This window comes from Sarcophilus harrisii, chromosome 1, assembly GCF_902635505.1.
Source record: "Sarcophilus harrisii chromosome 1, mSarHar1.11, whole genome shotgun sequence".
Classification (NCBI taxonomy): domain Eukaryota; kingdom Metazoa; phylum Chordata; class Mammalia; order Dasyuromorphia; family Dasyuridae; genus Sarcophilus; species Sarcophilus harrisii.
This window is the reverse complement of record NC_045426.1, coordinates 178,083,572-178,095,408: the sequence shown is the minus strand read 5'-3', so window position 1 is coordinate 178,095,408 and position 11,837 is coordinate 178,083,572. Positions and strand designations below refer to the sequence as shown.

The following is an 11,837-nucleotide window of genomic DNA, read 5'->3' as shown; positions in this document are numbered from 1 at the left end:
CTGGAATACTGTTCCTCCTCACCTTTGTATATTAGGATGCTGAGATTCCTTCAAAACTCAGTTCTTTCAGTATTTTGTTACAGAAAATTTCCCTGATCTATTTAGTTTCCAGTGTTTATTCCTTTAACCTTTTCATCAAAATTCCCTCCATATATTTGCTTGTTAATGTTTTATATTCTCCTAAAATGTACTCTTAAAATGAAGGCTATTTGTATAATTTGTATATTATTTAACCAGGATATAGAAACATATAATTTAAAAGTGAAAATATTTTGCTCTTCTCATGAAGTAGTCTTAGTAGTCAAAGTCAGATCCTGAATAAACTGGATTGAGTATTTCTACAGCCTCAGTTCATTATATAATGTCCAAGTCTGAAAAAACTAACCAATCTAAACTGAGATTTGGAAGGTATGTGGAAAAGGAAGACTTTTCAAAATATTTAATCACTTAAAGATATTTGCTTTTGCTGCTCTTGGAGCTTGGAATTATGATAAGAAAAATAATAACATCATTTGTATAGTTTAATATATAATGAAAGATTAGTGATTATACAGTGAAATCTATTCTTTTATGTAACAAAAGAAGATAATTCAGATAGCTAATTTAATTAGAAACATATTTATTGTTGTTTTTCAAACTTAGGAAAACATATATTGTTGTTTTCCAAACAATCATAACAATGCTAGCAGAATTTTTTGTGTCTTGATTGATAAGATTACAGCAGTTACATATTTCTGTCCTAAGACTTGTATATCTTAGTTTTGTGTTCAGAATTATCTGAAAGAAGTACAGTTTACTTACTGATTTCCCCAAATCCCTCCTGGGCCTAAGCTTAGCTATGATATCTTTGACTTCTTAAAGCATTATTATTTCATGGAATCATGAACAATAAATGAATCAAGTTGAATATAAGTCATAACTGGGAGGGCCATGGAGAAGACAGGAAGTATATCTAAGTATGAGTTGAAAAGACAGCTTGAATCAAGAGCATTTGGGGATCAAGGGTTGAATGGAATTAAAAATATAGATAGTGGTTAGGATTCAAGAATGGCTCACCAAAGCTTGCTTAAATCAAAATGTAATTGAAATCTGCTACACAAGTCCTACTCATTTGTATCATCTGAATATGGTGGTGTTAACCAAAAATAATATCAGAAGGCCATGGGATATTGCATTGCAACTAGATTTATTACAAGAGAAATGAAGATGCATGTGGAACCCAAAGCTAAAGCAAAGAGTTCGCAATCAGTGCAGAAGTTTTTATTACAGTACAACAGATGAAGGAGGAGATAAGAGAATTTTTCCCCTAAAGGGAAATGGCATAGGAAAGGAGAAAGAGGTAATAAAAGTAGAAAAAAGGACAAAACCTCTCCTAAAGGGAAGGAACAAGGTGATGGCAAAAGCAGCGTTCTTTTCCCTTGCTGGACCATGCTAGACCATGAAGGTAGGATGGTCTGCTTATCTAAAAGTCCCAGTTACACAAGCAGTTTCTGGTTCAGACTGATTGGCATACATCTTGATTCCCAAGAATACACAGGGAGTCCAGTTTGGGGTGCAAACTAAAAATTATGTCAACTCATAGGAGGCTTCACCCTTGACACATTCAGAGTCTTCTATATACTCTAGGTCCAGTGTTTCTGGAAAATAAGACAATTCAAAAGACAAGTTTAGGGGATCCCTTAACATTCCTTAACAGTGGTGAGTTTCTCAAAAGATATGCAAATAGATCACTGGCTATGGGAGTTTCTACTAACTTGGAAAGGCTTCAATTACTTCTCAGAAGAGGAAGTGGCTTCAGAGCTCATGTAATCTAATTATCATGAGGGAAAAAAGAAATATCTTCTACAGCATAATTGAGTAGTATTTGTCCAGGTCATTTTTGGCTTTTGGTTTCATTGTTTTTTTTTTTTTTTTTAATCTCAAGAAAGGAGAAACTCCCTTCATCCTAATATATATCATTCCATATTGGGAAAAAGTAACTGTTATAGCAATTATATAAGTATGTATAAAATTTTTGTGAATATTTTCTTATCTCAAGCCTCAGTCTTCCTTTTTTATAATATCTACCTATGAGCTCCATTTGACCTCCAAACCAAGGAGAAGTTGGATTCTTCTTTCTCATGACTATCTTTCAAATACTTTAAAAACAAATGTCATGTCTCTAATTCTTTGCTTCAAGCTAAATATCCCCAGAGCTTTCAGCTGTTTCTTGTGCAACTAGACACTAAAAACTCTTTATCATCCTGATCATCCTGATCACCCTCCTTATCTGGCTCCATGGCTTATCAAAATCATTCCTTAAATATGACATCCAGATGTGAAAATAATATATTCTAACCAGATTATGTATCCTAGACATTATACTTTTAGTTAATTAGACCTTAAATTATATCCTTATAATTTATCTTGATAATTCATTAATTGAGTCTCCCTTCTTTGTAGAGGTAAGCAACTATGCTTTTGGAGTAACTGCTGGTAATGTCAGATGTTGTTATGTTTGGTTTTGTGGGGTTTTTTTCCTTTTTAATTCTTTGCTATAAAATCTCTTGGATGGGAGAAGGTAGAACATAGGTAATGCAAAATCAAAAAGATCTCAATAGGGAATAGGCCAGCAGTATTATTGTCATAGGGCACTCCTACCAAATGAAGGTCAGCACCTTCTCTCCAGTTTATAGTCTTGGAGAGTTGAGTAACTCTCTGAGTGGTTAAGTGACTTACCTGGAGTCATAAAACAATTATGAATCAGAGGCAGGATTTTAACCTCTGCAAAGGTAGCCCAGTTTCTTCTCTGAGGCCAGCTTTCACTTTATAATATTTCACTGCTTTTTGGTAACAAGTGTGGGAGAAGATACTACAAAAACTTTGCTGACTGTTGTATCACAGTTGTCAATTAATTATATTAAGTCTTTATAGACTAAAATTCCCAGTTTTTTTTTTCTTTTTCCTCAACAAACTGTTTTGTAGCCGTAATTCTCTTGAAGCTAATTTTTGGACCAAGTATAAACACACTATGCAAGACAGAACCACACATACAGACCAGTGCATTTGCATCATTATGGAGATGCTATATATGTCTCACAGTTAGTTTGTTTGTTTTTCATAGAGGGACACTGATAAAATTTCTGAGATATATTACCAAATATGAAATTGCCCTGCTTCTATCTAAAAGATAATAGAAGCTGTCCTTCCCTGGATATTCCTCCCTATATTCAAGAAACCAAATACACAAAACCATAGATACAATTTGTATTTTGTGATATCTTGGTTTTCTTTTTTTCTTCCTATGATTTGGCCATACAAAATTCTAACAGAGATAAGAGGAATCTGAACTAATTGGGGACTGAATAGAATGATATGGAAACCTTGAACAGAGTTAGAGAAATCATCATAAAACTTATAAGGATAAGTTTTATGATGAAGAGTGAGGTAGCCAATTATGTGGGGAAAGAGAGGGAAAATCAGTGAAACTAAGAGATGCTAAGCAGTTATTATTAATTTTATTATACTAGATAATTCAAAGAACCTGATTCTTTTTAAACCTCCAATGAGGAATAAAACCCCTCACCCTCTTCCTCACTTTTTCATGTCTAACTCTAGTGTGAGAATGGGAATTCATATCCTTTCTGCCCAATCTATTCTACAAACTCCTGAATATATGTGTGTATGTATCTTTGTGTATGTATATTTATGTATGTGTATATATGTGTATATATATATATATATATATATAAATAGATATATAGGTGTATATACAACTATACATATATACATATATGTAAATAGATATGTATATACATACATATCTCTGTCTATCTGTCTATCTGTCTGTCTATCTATCTGATTTCTCTACATCTGTACCAAATGATCTGGGAGGGAAATGGGAGAAAAGTTAGAAGAAGGAATTGGCTAGAGGTTATTGTCCCTATATATTAAAATTAAAAAAATAAAAAAATCTTTTTTCACTTTACTCTTTGTACGATAACCAAAAATATTATCAGCATACTGAATTCTGGATCTACAAATGCATTGGAAAGTGATCTTAGAAAGTAGAATGCACTGGTTTGGGCATCTTGAGTTAGCCATAATTATAAAATTTTATATGCTGAAATTTTGAACAAAATCTCATTCTATGTCTTAATTAAATTGGGAAATGATCAGCAAGGTTTAAATCAGAGCTGCTTGAGCTTCATTGGAGCTAGTTGTTCTTAGAGAGGGAAATGGCCTAAGTATTTCTAGACTGAAAGATCTCTTGTAATCATCAGGAATATGAAACCTCTTGGAAATCATTATCCCTTACATATACAATAACTGAAAATACATCCCTAGCTATTCAAGTAGAAAACTACTTCCCAGAAAAGACAGCTATTGCACTCAACTAGTTGAACTCTTTTGCTGTATACTTAACACAATGGTATGACGTCTTCTTGAAGGTTTAAGGAAAGCTGCACACTGATGTCACACAAGAATAAAGGTACCAAGTCTGGGAGTGGAGGGGAGGGAGGTCCATACTGTATTAAACACCAAAAGATTTATTGCTAAAAATTGATTAGTAAGTTATAAATTATTTGTCATGAGTTACCAGATTGTGTGTGACCTATTGCTTTGAAAATGAAAGGTCTTGGGGCAGCTAATTGGGGCAATGGATAGAGGACCATTCCTGAAGTTTAAGACCTGAGTTCAAATTTGACCTTGGGAACTTAACACACTTACTAGCTATGTGATCCTGGGCAAGTCACTCAAACCCAGTCGCCTAAGGGGGAAAATAGAAGGTCACAGTATTGCTTTTTTTTTTTTTTTAAAGTCAATACTGTAGTTGCCATTTTCATGGAGCAGCCTTTTAAAAGTTTCTGGTAAACACAGCAATTATTGTTTAAGATAGAACAAATGAATAGCTGATGAAAGTTTAAAATATTTTATCACAACATTTTCAAACTCTTATCTGTTTGTGATATAGAACACTGGTAAAAATTCACCTCAGAGGATATGATAAATTTTAAAATGGGCATGGGATCATGTTAAGTAGCAAGTGAATTTAGTTGCCCAAGAAAGGATATTTATATTCAATAAGGATCAAACATCACATTTTGAAAAGTGTTCAGAAAAAGATAATTAAGAGAAAAATTCTAAGAGATAAACAGCAGATGGGCAAAGACTCTGAACATTCTAGTGTAGTCTGGGTAAGTTGCACTCTAACTATTGGCTAAATTATAGCCAATAATTTTCTAAATATTAACAATGATGATTTGAGTTTGAAAACTGTCATAAGAAATATGTTTAAGGGTTTGTAAAACCATAAAAAGGAAAGGGCCAATTATGCTGCAAGAGAAGTAATAACAAAAGTAAAGTTCACAAGCATTAGCCAATAATTGTAGAGAATGGCAATAGCTTTTGGTTAAAAGATAAGGCAAATTTCAAAACTCTTGACTGAGGCTACTGAATTAAGGAAGCTGTATCTTTCTACCTAGGAAAAAGATTGCCAAGCATTGTACCCACACAGAAGACTGATTTTCAAGAGACTCTAAAGACAACATCTTATTTGTGATCTGTAGCTAAGATATTTAGGAAACAAATGAGGATAAAATAAGTAGAACAATTACATTCCTTGTGTCCATATGCCAATAATTGAGTATATAGTAAACAGTTATAGCTTTTCCAAAAGAGATGTCAAACTGAATGCTACAAGCAGCACCAGACATTATATAAAATGCAACGATGTATCTTAACAAAGAGGAAACTGTTGCATTCTGATCTAATATTATTTTCAGGACTAAATAAATAAGCTCTTTTATGCAGTCAAACTGATCAAGAGGTTAAAATAAATCTAAATTTAAAATTCATTATTAGAAAAAAATGAGAAGACAGTATGTGCAAAAATATAGCATCTCTGAGCCAACCTATTTGAAAAAGTTGTTGGTTCTGAAAAATGGAAAATGGATATGATTAAAGACATTGACCTTGATCATTGTCATGATTAAGATGTTTATGTGATGTGAAATTCCTCATAACGGGAAAACAACTGAAAGAGGCTAGAAACTATCTCAGTCAACAAAAAAATATTAACTTTACCAAGAAGAGACAATAACAGAGAAGATAGCAGAATATCTGGTATTGGTTAAAATATTATAGAAAAGAATAGCATATGATCATGATGGAGAGACAGAGACAGACAGAGATAGACAGACACACAGAGATACACAGAGAGACAGAGACAGAGACAGAGACAGAGAGGCAAAAGCAGAGAGAAAGAAAGAGAGAAGATAAGAAACAAGTCTACAGAATATGAAGAGATCTAGCTAGGACTAACCATGCCCAAATATTTACAGATATAATTTCAAGGTTGATAAAAGAGAAGCAATAATGCAAAACTGCTTCCATTTCTATAGCAATTTATTCCCATCACTGATTATTTTGGAGTCACCACATCTGAACTCTATTTAATAAAGTACCCAATGTGTTATTTATGAAGAAATGAATATAATACTTAAGATGATGGCACTGGGAAAACCATCAAAAGGTAGACGTTTTTAATGACACTCAAGAACATGATTCAAAATTTTTCAAAAAGAAGGAAATTAAGAAAAATATCAATGGAGACAACACTAATTGTTCACTTGTGTTTCTATTACTTCATCTATAAAGCCTTTAAAATAATAGCCTCTGTACAAATTGAAGGTACCTTGATAAAAAACATGATAAGAGAACGAGGAGGCTTTCACAAAGAATTTTCAAGAGTAGATCATATCTTGGAGGTAACTGCAGCAATGTTGGTAGGAACAATTTTAGGAGCTTCTCAACCAAGATACAATAAATGGGTTAGACTACTGATTAGAAAGATCAGAAAAATGGTGCTGGATGTATCATCCTGTTGCATTGCTCATATGCAGTTCTAATTTGCAGTTCAAGGGTGAAGAGAAACATACACAGTGGATCAAGGATCCTGGTCAAAGTTACAAGGCAGAAAAGAGTGTTTGCAGTCACTTGTAAGGCAGTAGAAAATCTGGTGTTGGTTCTAAGGCCCAAAGGAATAATGGCATTTGAAGTTTCAGCAGAGCCAAGGACCTTGTCACAATTTCAGAATGAAGAGGAATGTGCTAGCAGGTATAAAAAATTGTCTTTTCTTTGGAAAGAACAAAGTAAAGGCCAAAAGAGTAGTTACCAAAACTCTCCTTAAATAATATTACCTTGAAAACACTGAAAACTTACAGCTCTCCTCCATACAATTAGCTGTGAAAACAACAGCAAAAATATAACTGAAACTTGAGACACCTTCTACAACCCCAGAAGCCTGTTTAATATAAAGTTAAAAGTAAAAAAAAAAAAAATAGGATGGGAAAATAATCAAATAACAACAATGAGTTCTTGAATATAAAAATTATTATGGTGACTAGGAAGATCAAGACACAAAACTCAGAAGACAACACTATCTTTTCCACCCTGGAATTATGAGATGGGTCCCTCCTCCACTGTGGCTGCAAGTTCTAGTGTGCTAGTTTTCTTCCTCAACCTGGAATTGTGACCCAAGACTATAACTTTTATCTGAACACCAGCAAAGCAACAGAGTCCTGCCTCATTGCTAATGAAAAAAAGACCCTTGCAATTTCCTTCTGACCAGTTAGTTGTTCAATCTATTATTCTCTATGGCTCAGACTTCCAGAAGCAGCCACTGCTGATTCAGACTCCCAAGGCCTGCTCCTAGTTTGCTGGAGCCAGGGCTTTACTGCGATGGTTTGTTCTACTCTCACCTTAGTCTGACAAACCTTTCCTGCTCATCTGCTGTCATCTTTGCCATCTGTAGGGCTGAGAGTACAGGAAATTGGCATTGCTGTCACTGATTCAGTCCTCAAGGATTTCTCTTTGTTTGTTGGGACCTGGTTTGCTAGAACCCAATCTGAACTGGCACAACCTTCACTGGACTGCACTCCACTCTCACCCTGGTGCAACAAAACTTTCTTTAAAATCATAGAAAAGATTAATAAAATTGGAAGATAATAATTGAAAAACAAATAAGGAGGAGCTGGTTTTATGAAAAAAAAAATTAAAACATTGTTATTTTTATTTTAAAAAGAAAGAAAGAAGAAAAACAAATTATTTTAAAAATAAAAATGGTGAATTCATCATCAATAAAGTTTAAAAAAGAGCAATTATTAGAAATTATTTTGTCCAATCATATGTCAATAAATCTAACAATTTATCATAAATGGATGAATATTTACAAAAAAATAAAAATCACCTAGGTTAATAGAAGAGGAAACAGAATAGTTAAGTAATCCACTCTAGAAAAAGAAATTGACAAGTAATAAGTAAGTCCCCTAAGAAAGGCTCACCAGGTTTAGAAGGATTAACAAGTAAATTCTATGAAACATTTAAAAAACAATTAATTCCAAATTTATTTGGAAAAATGGACAAAGAAGAAGTTCTACCAAATTACTTTTTTTATGGCACAAATATGGTGCTGATAAGCCAGAAAGAGGCAAAATAAAGAAAAACATTATAGACCAATTTCTCTAAGAGTACTGATGAAAAAAATTTAAATAAAATATTAACAAAGAGATTTACAGTAATGTGTCACATTGTGACCATGTGGGATTTACAACAGGAATGCAGGACTGGTTTAATATTAGAAAAATTATCAGCATAATTCTCCATTATCAATAAAATATCTTATAGAAATCATATGATTATCTCAGTATAAAAAATACACTATTTCCTATTAAAAACACTAGAAAGCATAGTAATAAATGGGAGCTTCCCTTAATATAAGTAATACCTATCTAAAACCATCTGCAAATATTTATAATGAGATAAACTAGAAATCCTCCAAAAAAGATCAAGTGAAACAAGATGTCCATTATCACCAGTGTTCTTCAGTACTGTACTAGACATGCTAGCCATAGCAAAAAGAGAAGAAAAAGAAATGGAAAGATTTAGAATAACCAATGAGGAAATAAAACTATCACTCTTTGCAGATGATATAATGTTATTCTTTTAGAACCTAGAGAATAAAAAAATAATAATTAATATCACTGGGAAAGTTTCAGGATATGAAATACAACCATATAAATCATCAGCATTTCTATATATTACTAACACAGTCCAAGAAAAAGAGATCAAAAAAGATATTCCATTTAAAGTGACTGCAGATAATATATTTAAAAAATTGAGAGTCTACATGTCAAGAATATATGAACACAACTACAAAACATACAAACAAAGTTAGATCTAAATAATTAAAAACACAGCAATTGATCATGGGTAGGTCAAATCAATATAATAAAATGACAAACCTATCTAAATTAATTGATTTATGCAGATTTATTAATTTATTATACCAGATTTCAAACTGTATTACAAAACAATAATCATCAAAACAATTTATTTTTGGTTAATAAATACAGTAATGGATCAGTGAAATAGACTAGGTACACAATATATAGTAGTAAATAACTATAGTTTTCTAGTGTTTGATAAACCCAAAGAATCAAACTTTTGGGACAAAGATTCACTGTTTGAGAAAAATTGCTGGAAAAACCAGAAAGTATTTTGGCAGAAACTACACATCAATGAATATCTCATCTTGTATAACAAGATAAAATCAAAATGGATACCTGATTTATACATAATGATATCCTAAAAAAAAAAATTAGGGAAACATGGCTAAGGAAAGAGTTTATAACCAAACAAGAGATACAGAGCATTACAGGATATAAAATGGACAATTATGATTATATTAAATTAAAAACCAATGCAACCAAGATTAAAAGGAAAAGCAAGAAACTGGTAAAAAAAAAAATATATAGTAAGTTTCTCTGCTAAATGTCTCCTCAAATATAGAGTCAACTTTATAAGAATTTGAGTCATTATCAATTGATAAATGGTCAAAATATATGAAAAAAGTATTTTCAGATAAAGAAATCAAAGCTATCAAAATATATAGAAATCAAAATGTAGACATATGAAAAAATTCTTTAATTCAATACTAATTAAGGAAATGCAGATTGAAACAACTCTAAGGTACCACCTCACTTCTACCATATTGATTAATACAACATTAAAGGAAAATGATAAATGTTGAGGGACTTTGGGGGAAAAAATATGTCACTAATCCTACCATTTTAGAAAACATTTTGGAATTATGCCTAAAGGGCTATAAAAATGGGCATACCGTTTGATTCAATAATGTCTAGTAAAACTATATTCCAGAAAATCAAAGGATAAGGATAAGGACATAATTGTAGGAAAAAGTATTTATAGCAGCTTTTTTTGTAGTGACAACTAATTGGAAATTGAGGGGATGTCCATTAACTGGGGATTGACTGAACACGAGGTGGAATGTGATCATGATTTAATATTATTGTCCTTTAAGAAATGATGAGCATTGTTGTTGTTGTTTTACCTTTCTGGTGGTTTTTTCCCTTTTGATCTGATTTTTTTCTTGTACAATATGACAAATATGGAAACATGTTTGAAAGAACTGCACATGTTTAACCAAAAGAAGAAGGAAGAAGAAGAAAAAGGAGAAAAAGAACAAGAAGAAGAAGAAGGAGGGGGAGGGAGAGGAACAAGAAGAGGAGGAGGAGGAGGAGGAGGAGGAAGAAGAAGATGATGATTTCAGAAAAGCCTGGGAGGACTTATATGAATTGATACCAAATGAAGTGAGCAAAATCAGGATAAAACTATACACATTAATAACAATATTTAGGATGGTCAATTTTCAAATGACTTCGCTATTCTAAGCAAGTCAACATTCTAAGACAATGACAAAAGATCCATTATGAAAAAACTGCTATTTATCTCCAGAGAAAGAAGTCTAAATGAAGATCAAAACATGCTTTTACAACTTTATTTTTCTTGTTTTGTTTGTTTGTTTATATTTTCTTTTGTAACATATCTGATACAGAAGTACGCTTTGCAGAATTTCACATGTATAATGTATATCAAATTGTTTTTCTTCTCTAGGAGGGAGGGAGGAAAGGAGGAGGAAAGGAAGAGGGAGAGAATTTGGAGCTCAATTTTTTTTAATTGTTAATTTATTTTTAATGAGGAGAAAAAAAAGAAATGAGGGAAATAAGAATTAAACCAAATGCATGCATGTAAAACCATAAAAAGAAAATGGACAATTATGGTGTGAGAAGAGTAACAGTCACAAAATTGAACAGGATTGTGTTAGTATCTACAATATATTAAGAAAAACACAAACATCCTCACTATATTAAATAGATACTCAATGAAAATATACTTTTTTTGAGAGACATCAGTAAGAATCCTAGAATTTTGGAACTAGAAAACTAGAATGTTTGTGATCTGCTTCAGTGGTTTTAAAGATAGAATTATAATTAATAATAGTAAACAAGTAAAATCATATTATATTTATAGCATGAAGCTTAAAGCATCATTTATATTATTGTTTATATGTGAAAATGTCTTTAAGAGTTACAAGACTGTGAAAATAAACTGCAAGGGACAGTCAATGCTATTGCAAACTTTGCCTTTCATCCAGCATTTGTGTGGATATTATGGAAAAAAGCAAATAAAACAAAAATCATATATAATACCATATAGGAAATTGCCCAATAAAAATATTATTGATCTAAAAAGAAAACCAAATTTATTAGGTGGGTGACTGCTAGGAAGGTTTTGTGAGTTTAAAAAAAAAGAAAGAAAGAAAAAAGCCTACAAGGAGAAACAAGAGTTGCTACAAAACTATTTAGAGAACAGGAGAGAAAATTTTTTTTAGTAAATTAATACAATAAAAGTAAAGATTTATAATACTATTTATTTTGCCATCAAAAATCAGCACATTCTCATCTTACTCAGATACAAATTATGCTTTGATTTTA

At 32.0% G+C, this 11,837-nt stretch overlaps 1 protein-coding gene across 2 annotated transcripts in view; it reads right to left on the bottom strand.

Annotated features, from left to right (window-relative positions):
- Positions 1–1,167: 1,167 nt before the first annotated feature.
- The window catches only part of LOC100934578 (putative protein FAM10A4), a 62,103-nt gene continuing 51,433 nt past the window's right edge, over positions 1,168–11,837 (bottom strand). For both annotated transcript variants that reach the window (XR_004234011.1, XM_003759862.3), the window contains one exon: positions 1,168–1,637. The gene's annotated coding sequence lies outside the window, so the exon portion shown is untranslated. The remainder of the gene's footprint in view (positions 1,638–11,837) is intronic.